At 40.8% G+C, this 8,716-nt stretch overlaps 1 protein-coding gene and 1 pseudogene across 1 annotated transcript in view; one reads left to right on the top strand and one right to left on the bottom strand.

The window, feature by feature from the left end:
- The window catches only part of TANGO6 (transport and golgi organization 6 homolog), a 273,346-nt gene that overhangs the window by 168,093 nt on the left and 96,537 nt on the right, over positions 1-8,716 (bottom strand).
- On the top strand, positions 2,405-3,177 carry LOC106735773 (40S ribosomal protein S3a pseudogene; annotated as a pseudogene).

Below are 8,716 nucleotides of genomic sequence, written 5' to 3'. Positions count from 1 at the left end.
GGATGGCCACGCTGCAATCCCTTCTCCTCCATTCTCCTCTCGGGATCTTGGGCATGCACACACACGCGCCCAGCATGAGTTTAACCCACCGGGTCTGGGACTCAAACCGCGGTTGGCTACATGGGAGTTTAGCAACATAGCCATTACGCTAACTGCTGGTCCCAATATTTCTAAACTTTTTAATATCCCTGTCCATTTGATAAACATTTGCAAAAATCCAAGGCTCCTCAGTTAGAAATTCACGTTTTCTTTTTTCTTCCTTCTATTTGTCCATCTAGTCAACTGTTTTTTTTTTTTTTTTAGTTTTGTTATAAGGTCCACATGCTCACCAAAGAGAAAGTAAGAAAGTGAGAAAGCCCCCTCCGGGGGGGATGGCCTTGCTGCAATCCCTTTTTCTCCATTCTCTTTTTGGGATTTTGGGTATGCACACACATGTGCCTAGCATATTTTTCAAGTCACAGGGTCCAAGACTTGAACCATGAAGTTAGTCATGTAGGATCCAGTTACCTTAGTCACCATGCCATTGGCTGGTCTCATCCAACTGTTTATTAAGTACCTACTGTGGTGGATTTATTAAATATGGCAGAAAGGATCATAGCTCTGAATCAGGCTGCTTGAAGAATATCAGTAATTAAGAATGGAATACATGGGGACCAGCAGAAGGTACAATGGTTTATGTCACTGGACTCTCACGTTGTTGACTATGGTTCGAGTTCTAGACCCAGCAGCTTAAAACTCATGCCAGGCATGTGTGCATGCATGCCCAAAGTCCTGAGAAGAGAATGAAGGAGAGGGGATTGTGGCATGGCCATCCCCTCTGGAGGGAGTGACTTCTCACTTTCTGTCTCTCTGTTTCTCAGGCGAGAGCATAAGCCCTATAGCAAAAATCTCTGTTTAAAGAAAAAAAAAGAATGAGTACATATCTCTGAAGTTCTATGAAATCATTTGAAATAACAGGAATTTTCTCAAGTAGTTCTCTAGTGTGCCCAACTTTTACCTAGTGAGAGAGAGAAAGGATATCATTCCAGCACAGGAACTGAGTCAACCAGTTCATCTCACCAGCATGCGGAAGAACCCAGCAGCTCTTCCCTCTCTCCAGTTCTCCATGCTATACTAAATAGACCTTTACCTACTTAGTGTTGCTTAACACTACTTCCTCCCAAGTCTCTAAACATTTGCTGTGATTTTGATACCTAAGTCAACAACATCTAAACACAGGTCACATGCTCAGGATGATTTTTTAACCAGAGAATACACACAATGGCCTTTGGTCAAAATAAGACATAAGCAGTGTAGAGTAAGACCAAGCTATAGACCTCTGTCCCTTTAGAGAAGAGATGTACTTTTTGTCTCCCAATAATGAATTCCTACCCCGAGAGAATCTGACTTAAAGATTCAGAGCCCAGCTTTTAACTGGCAGGCTCCACTGTCTCCCTGGAACAACGTGGTTTCAGTTTCTTCTGTAGAAGGTCTAGAATGGTCTGCTCGGCTTCATGTAGGACTGCTTTAGAAGGTCCAATGAACTCTGCCACGTCATGCAGGGACTACTTCCTGAGGGGACAGAGAAGAGGTACTAACCTAATACTTTCACTGGTGACCAACCCTGACATTTAGAAAATATGTTTGGAATTACAGTTGTCTATACTTTCTCCAAATTAACTCCTCTATGGTAATGCTCAAATCTCTGTCTTTGTATTGGGAAAAATGCCACGATTTTGAATAATGCCTCTTATAAATCCATGAATCAAACAGAAAAAAAAAATTAACAGATCTAGGGCAAAAGTATAGAGGGTGACGTGGTTATAGTCACTTAATGAACTGCAAAGTCAGAGGAACCCAGGGTGTAATCGGTGAGTCAGAATGGCTCATAGAGGGCAGGGACAGGCAAGGATATACATTTACATCAGTCAGGTGAGTCTCTCTTAGAATATAACTAAGTACACAGCCAGCTCCCTGGCAATGGGAATCTAGAAAGGGTAATGAAGACTTCTATCATCTACTTTCAGTTTGGAGTATGGTTTGAAATGATAAGTGTTCAATAATGAGAAGCAATGGGCCAGCCAGTGGTGTGGTTGGGGCAGCAGAATCCCATATAACCAACTGTGGGATTAGAGTCTCGGACCCTGTGGCCTGAAGAATATGCCAGGCACACGTGTGTGTATACCCACAATTCCAAAAGGAGAAATGGAGGAGAAAGGATTACAGTGTGACCCACCCCTATGGAGGATGCTTTCTCTCTTTCTTTCTCTCTCTGTCTCCCTCTCCAGAGAGCACGCATGCTCTCTAGCAAATTGAAAATAAATAAATAAATCATTATCATCATCACAATGATGAGAAGCAAAAAAAAAAAAAAAAAAAAAAAAAAAACACCAAAAACTTCACTTTTGGCTTTCTGAGTAACACTATGGCGGTTGGCAAGAATAAGCGCCTTACGAAAGGTGACAAAAAGGGAGTCAAGAAGAAAGTGGCTGATTCATTTTCTAAAAAAGATTGGTATGATGTGAAAGCACCTGCTATGTACAACATAAGAAATATTGGGAAGACACTGGTTACCAGGACTCAAGGAACCAAAATTGTGTCCAATGGCCTTAAGGACTGTGTGTTTGAAGTGAGTCTTGCAAATCTGCATCATGACGAAGTAGCATTTAGGAAGTTCAAGCTAATTACTGAGAATGTTCAGGGCAAAAACTGCCTAACTTCCACGGCATGGATCTCATCCATGACAAAATGTGTTCCATGGTCAAAAACTGGCAGACCATGATTGAAGCTCATGTTGATGTCAAGACTACCCATGGTTACTTGCTTCGTCTCTTCTGTGCTGGGTTTACTAAAAAATGCAATAATCAGATACGGAAGAACTATTATGTCCAGCATCAACAAGTCCGGATGGAAATCATGACCCGGGAGGTGCAGACAAATGACTTGAAAGAAGTGGTCACTAAACTGATTCCAGACAGCATCAGAAAAGACGTAGAAAAGGCCTGCCAGTACATCTACCCTCTCCACGATGTCTTCGTCAGGAAAGTAAAAATGTTGAAGAAGCCCAAGTTTGAATTGGGAAAACTCATGGAGCTTCATGTTGAAGGTAGTAGCTCTGGAAAAGCTACTGGGGATGAGACGGGTGCCAAAGTTGAACGAGCTGATGGATATGAACCACCAGTCCAAGAATCTGTTTAAAGTTCAGACTTTTTTTTTATAATTATTTTATTTAACTTTATTTATTATTTATTCATTTGTTTATTTCAGTTTGACCAGAGAGGGACAGAGTGAGAGAGAGAAAGGGAGATAGAGTGAGAAAGCAAGCCGCCAGGTCCAGGACTTGAACCACGGTTGGCCATGTGGGAATCCAGAGCCCTTAACCACCATGCCACCTGCCGGTCCTATAAAGTTCAGACTTTTAATAGTGACAAATAAAATGTCCTATTTGTGACAGATTAAAAAAAAAAACACTCTCAACTTATGGAAACAAAGGCTATTAAAATTAATATTAAAACAGAAAACCCAAAAATCAATCAGGCCAATTAAATCCAATAACAATACAACTTAAAACTATTTCACTGGTAAACCCCTCCTTGGTAGTTCTAACAGCAAAGATAGGACTCCAGTAACTGATGCCAAAACTTTTTTCCAACCTCATGGGAAACATATAACTAGGGATGTTAAGTAAATCTCCCAAGAAATGAGCATATTAACAACAGGGACAGGTAAAATTCCTTTTCTTGTTACAGAAGGATATAGGGAGGCAAATTCTAATACATTAAGAATGGGAATCAGATTTGAATCCTCAAGGTCAAAAACCCATTCCTAAAGGGCTCCCTACTCACAGCAAAGGGTCATGAGCAGGCTGATTTCACTCAGATTTCGTAACACTTTCACTAAGCCTGTTCTGCTTTCTGGCAATCTCTTACCGTAGTGTGGTGTGTAACTAAACAGTCACACACACATGTACAATCTAGCTTTTGCTATTTCTCCCCCTTGCTGGCACTATTCTTTCCCTTGGTCTCCAAAATTCAGTTACACAGGCTTTCTATCAATATCTCAAATATAACAAGCTCCTCCTTTTTTTTAAAAGAATTATTTATTTAATTTTATTTATTCATTCATTTATTTTAATTGGACCAGAGAGAGACAGAAAGAGAAAGTGAGCAAGCAAGCCACCATGTCCGGGACTTGAACTGTGGTTGGCCATGTGGGAGTATCCAGTGCCTTAACCACCACGCCACCTGCTGGTCCCCAACAAGCTCTTTCTTATTTCTGAGTCTTTGGTACATGATCCCTTTTTTTAAGGATTTATTTAATTTATTATCTTTTTTTTAAACTTGAACAGAGAGTGACACACAGAGAGAGAAGGAAAGTAAGAAAGCATTCCACCAGGTCCAAGACTTGAAACATAGTTAGCCATGTGGAAGTCCAGTACCTTAACGACCACACTACCTGTTAGTTCCGGTACATGGTTCTTTAAATGGAAGAGTTTCCCTATCTGCATTATACATATACCCAGATTCCTCTTTATTCTTCAAATCTTAGCTTATATAGTTAGACTTCCTCAGGCTGACCCTGTGGCCTGGTGGTAAAGGGAGCCAGATACGGGAACCAGCAGATGATGTAATGGTTATGTTACTGGACTCTCACACGGCAGACTAAGGTTCAAATCTTAGACCCGGAGGCTAGAAACTCACACCATGTGTGTGCGTGCACGCGTGTGTGTATGTGTGTGTGTGTGTATGTGTGTGCCCCAAATCCCAAGAGAATGGAGAAGGGACTGCAGCATGGTCATCACCATAGGGGGTGATTTCTTGCTTTCTATCTGTCTGTCTCTTTAGTGAGTACATGTGCTCTATAGTGAAAAAATCTCTCAAAAACAAGGGAGCCAGATCCCACATGGCTGATTGCATATTCAAATACCAGCTCTGGGTTTTGAAAAACATGCGAACATATGTATGTGACAACCAAAATCCTGACAGGATGGAGAAATGGAGGAGAAGGAATTGCAGCATGACCATGCCCCACTGAGGGGAGCTTTCTCCCTCTCTCTCTTTTCCTATCTCTCCCTGGCAAGTGTATATACCCTCTAGTAAATATGAAAAAAAAAATTAATAAAAAAAGTAAACTTCCTCAGTAGAAACATTTCCAGGCTAAATTAGATGTTACCTTCTCTTGGTAAGTTCCTCTTCCTTTTTGAGACGCTTCATTCAATTCCGTGTGTGTGTGTGTGTGTGTGTGTGTGTACTAAGTTGTCAGGAAAGTAATGATGTATTTTTCTATGCAAAAATGTGTCATGACTTTCCAGACAATCCTATATATAGATAGATGATAGACAGATATTTGCTGGAGGGTACATGCATGCCCACTAGAAACAGAGAGACAGAAAGTACCCCTTGAATGGGGCGTGGTCACACTACAATCCCTTTTTCTATATTTTCCCTCTTGCCTGGATTTGGGGCATGCATGCACATGTACCTGGCATGTCTTTCAAGTGTCCCAGGCTGGGATTCAAATTGTGGTTGACCATGTGGGATCCAACCCCCTTAACCACTAGGCCACAGGGCCAGCCCTAAGTATATTTTTGAACAGTTATTTAGTGCCTGACTTCCTTACTGGACTATAAACTTCATGAAGGCAAGGATCAGGTATGCCTTATTCACTTTTGTATTTCTTTTTTTTTTTTTTAGAGAGGTTTTCGCTATAGGGCGCGTGCGCTCACCAGACAGAGAGACATAGAGACAGAAAGTGAGAAATCACCCCCCAGGGGTGTGGTCATGCCACAATCCCTTCTCCTCCATTCTTTTCTTGGGATCTTGGGCACGCACGCACACGCGCCCGGCATGAGTTTTAAGCCACCGGATCCAGGACGTGAACTGCGTTCGACTATGTGGGAGTCCAGCGACATAGCCATTACGCTAACTGCTGGTTCCCCACTTTTGTATTTCTAACACTTTAACTCGGTATCTGGCACAGAACAAGTATACAATAAATACTGTTTGAATGAGAAAAATTTTAAATGATAAATTATGTAAAAGATCTATGAGGGGTCTTTTTCTTGACTGATATGCATGGTATTTCTTCTGGAAAAAGAAATGTAATACACTGTAAAGTTACATGTGATTCAATGTAATATAAACAAGATTATGATTAAAAAAAAAAAAAAAAACTCAAGGGACCAGCAGTTAGTGTAATGGCTATGTCGCTGGACTCCCACGTAGTCAACCGCGGTTCGCGTCCCAGACCCGGTGGCTTAAAACTCATGCCGGGTGCATGTGCATGCGTGCCCAAGATCCTGAGAGGAGAACGGAGGAGAAGGGACTGTAGCATGGTCATCCCCCCTGGAGGGTGATTTCTCGCTTTCTGTCTGTCTCTCTCTGTCTGTCTGGCGAGCGCACGCACCCTATAACAAAAACCTCTAAAAAAAAAAAAACTCTTAAAAAAAAGTAAAAAAAAAAAAGATCTAAGAGGGGCCAACAGTTGGCATGGTGGTTAAGGGTGCTGGACTCCTCACATAGATGACTGAGGCTTGAGTCCTAGATCTGGCAGCTTACTTTCTCACTTTCTCTCTCTCTTGTTCTGTCCCTCTAAGTAAATAAATAAAGTTAAATAAAATAATTCTTTTTTAAAAAAGATACATTCATTTAAAAGTGGCCAGAAGCAAAGCTTTAACATGGCTATACAATATGGCTAAACAATGGATACTGTGCTAAAATGGAGCTATTCAATACAGAGTGCTAAACAACCAGCAGGTTACCAAGAACTTCCTCCTGACTACAGTAGTAGGGACAAGGGCTGAGTTTTGGGGAGCGAGAACCAGAATCTAACATTCATCTCAGATGTAAAACACTGTGCTATATGCTTCCAAATCAATTTTGTGCTAAGTAGGAAGGGGCCCTTCTTGTCTGACAGTGAGGTCCAAACAGGTGATAAAGTAGAAGTAGTACAATGTTGCTGTCCTCTCCCTTGGACAGAAATCTCATTAACCACCTAACCTGTGCATCCTGGATCTCTTATGTGTCATATCCATTCTTATTTCTCACAAGGGAATGGAAAGTATACCATGTATTTTCCTTTTCTTCTCCTTCTACTCAATTATATCTCACGCCTACAACTCACCTGAACAGCTCCTCCCAGCATGACAGCCACCAGCCCCATAGACATGCTCAGTGTCTGGGATTCCACGGTGCTCTCTGCCTGATGGACTAAGCTTGCGCATGCTCTCTGCAGTGTTGCTGCTACAAAGTCCACCACCTACCAAAAACGTAGAATTTAGAATCAGTGATGAATAAGAAAGAAAACCTCAAATTTTTCTTTGCATCTTAGGTTTACATCCTCATATTTTTCTATATCAACATCATGACAGTGAGAACCAACAAGAATTGCTACTGTGTGGCAGACATGGTGCTAAGTGTTTTACACATACAATCTCAGTTCTCATAACACTCTATGAGGTCAGCACTATTATCTTCATTTTGAAATGAAGTATCTGAGAATTAAAGAGGTTGTTTGGTCAAGGACATACAGGTAATAAATGAGAAGCCTGTCTATATTTTCTTAAATGTTTTAATATATGAATCCACATTTCTTTACTTTTCATGAATTTTGCCAGGAAATTAAAATAAAAGTGATTCATAAATTAACTCAAAATGGATCATGAACTTCTACGTAAAATGCAAAACTGTAGAACTAATACAAGATAACATGAGAAAAAAAATTAGATGACCTTGAGTTTGGCAAAACTTTTTTTTTAAGAATTTTTTTTTTATTTCCACTTGTTAATATTATTTTTTAATTTGACCAGAGAAAGAAAGGGAGAAAACACCCGAACCACTGTCAGCCATGTGGGAGTACAACACCCTTAACCACCATGCAACCTGCTGGCTCCAGTTTGGCGAAGACTTTTTAGATACAATACTAAAGCCATGATCCATGGGACTGGCAGGTGGTGTGTTGGTTAAGGGCATGGGACACCCACACACATGGCTGAGTGTGGTTTGAGTCCCGGACCTGGTGGCTTGCTTTCTCACTTTCTCTCTCTCTGTTCCTCTCTGGTCAAATTAAAATAAAATAATAAATAAAATAATTACTTTTTAAAAAAATTTAGGGACTGGTAGGTGATGTGGTGGTCAAGGGTGCTAGACTCCCACATGGCTGATTGTGGTTCAAGTCCTAGACCTGGTGGCTTGCTTTCTCACTTTCCCTCTCTCTCTCTTCCCCCTCTATAGTCAAATTAAAATAAATAAATACATAAATAAATAAAGTTAAATAAAATAATTATTTTTTTTAAATTTAAAGGCATAATCCATGAAAAAAAGAAATGATAAGGTAGACTTCACTACAGTCATAAATTTCTGCTCTGCAAAAGACATAGTCAAGACTAAAGAAAGAGAAGTAATGGGTGAGGGCAAAAGACATATTTGGTAAAATAATGTTATTCAAAGTATACAAAAGAACTCTTAAAATTTAACAATAAAGGGACCAGCAGTTAGCATAATGGCTATGTCGCTGGACTCCCATGTAGTCGACCATGGTTCAAGTGCTGTAGCTGGTGGCTTAAACTCACGCCGGGTGCGTGTGCATGTGTGCCCAAGATCCCAAGAGGAAAATGGAGGAGAAGGGATTGTGGCATAGCCATCCCTCCTGGGGGGGTGATTTCCCACTTTCCATCTCTCTCTCTCTCTCTCTCTGTCTTTCTGGCAAGTGCATGTGTCCTATAGCAAAAACCTCTCCA

Source organism: Tupaia chinensis, unplaced genomic scaffold (genome assembly GCF_000334495.1).
Source record: "Tupaia chinensis unplaced genomic scaffold, TupChi_1.0 Scaffold000523_1, whole genome shotgun sequence".
Taxonomy (NCBI): domain Eukaryota; kingdom Metazoa; phylum Chordata; class Mammalia; order Scandentia; family Tupaiidae; genus Tupaia; species Tupaia belangeri.
Note: the sequence above shows the minus strand (reverse complement) of the source record. Positions and strands in the feature narration are given on the sequence as shown.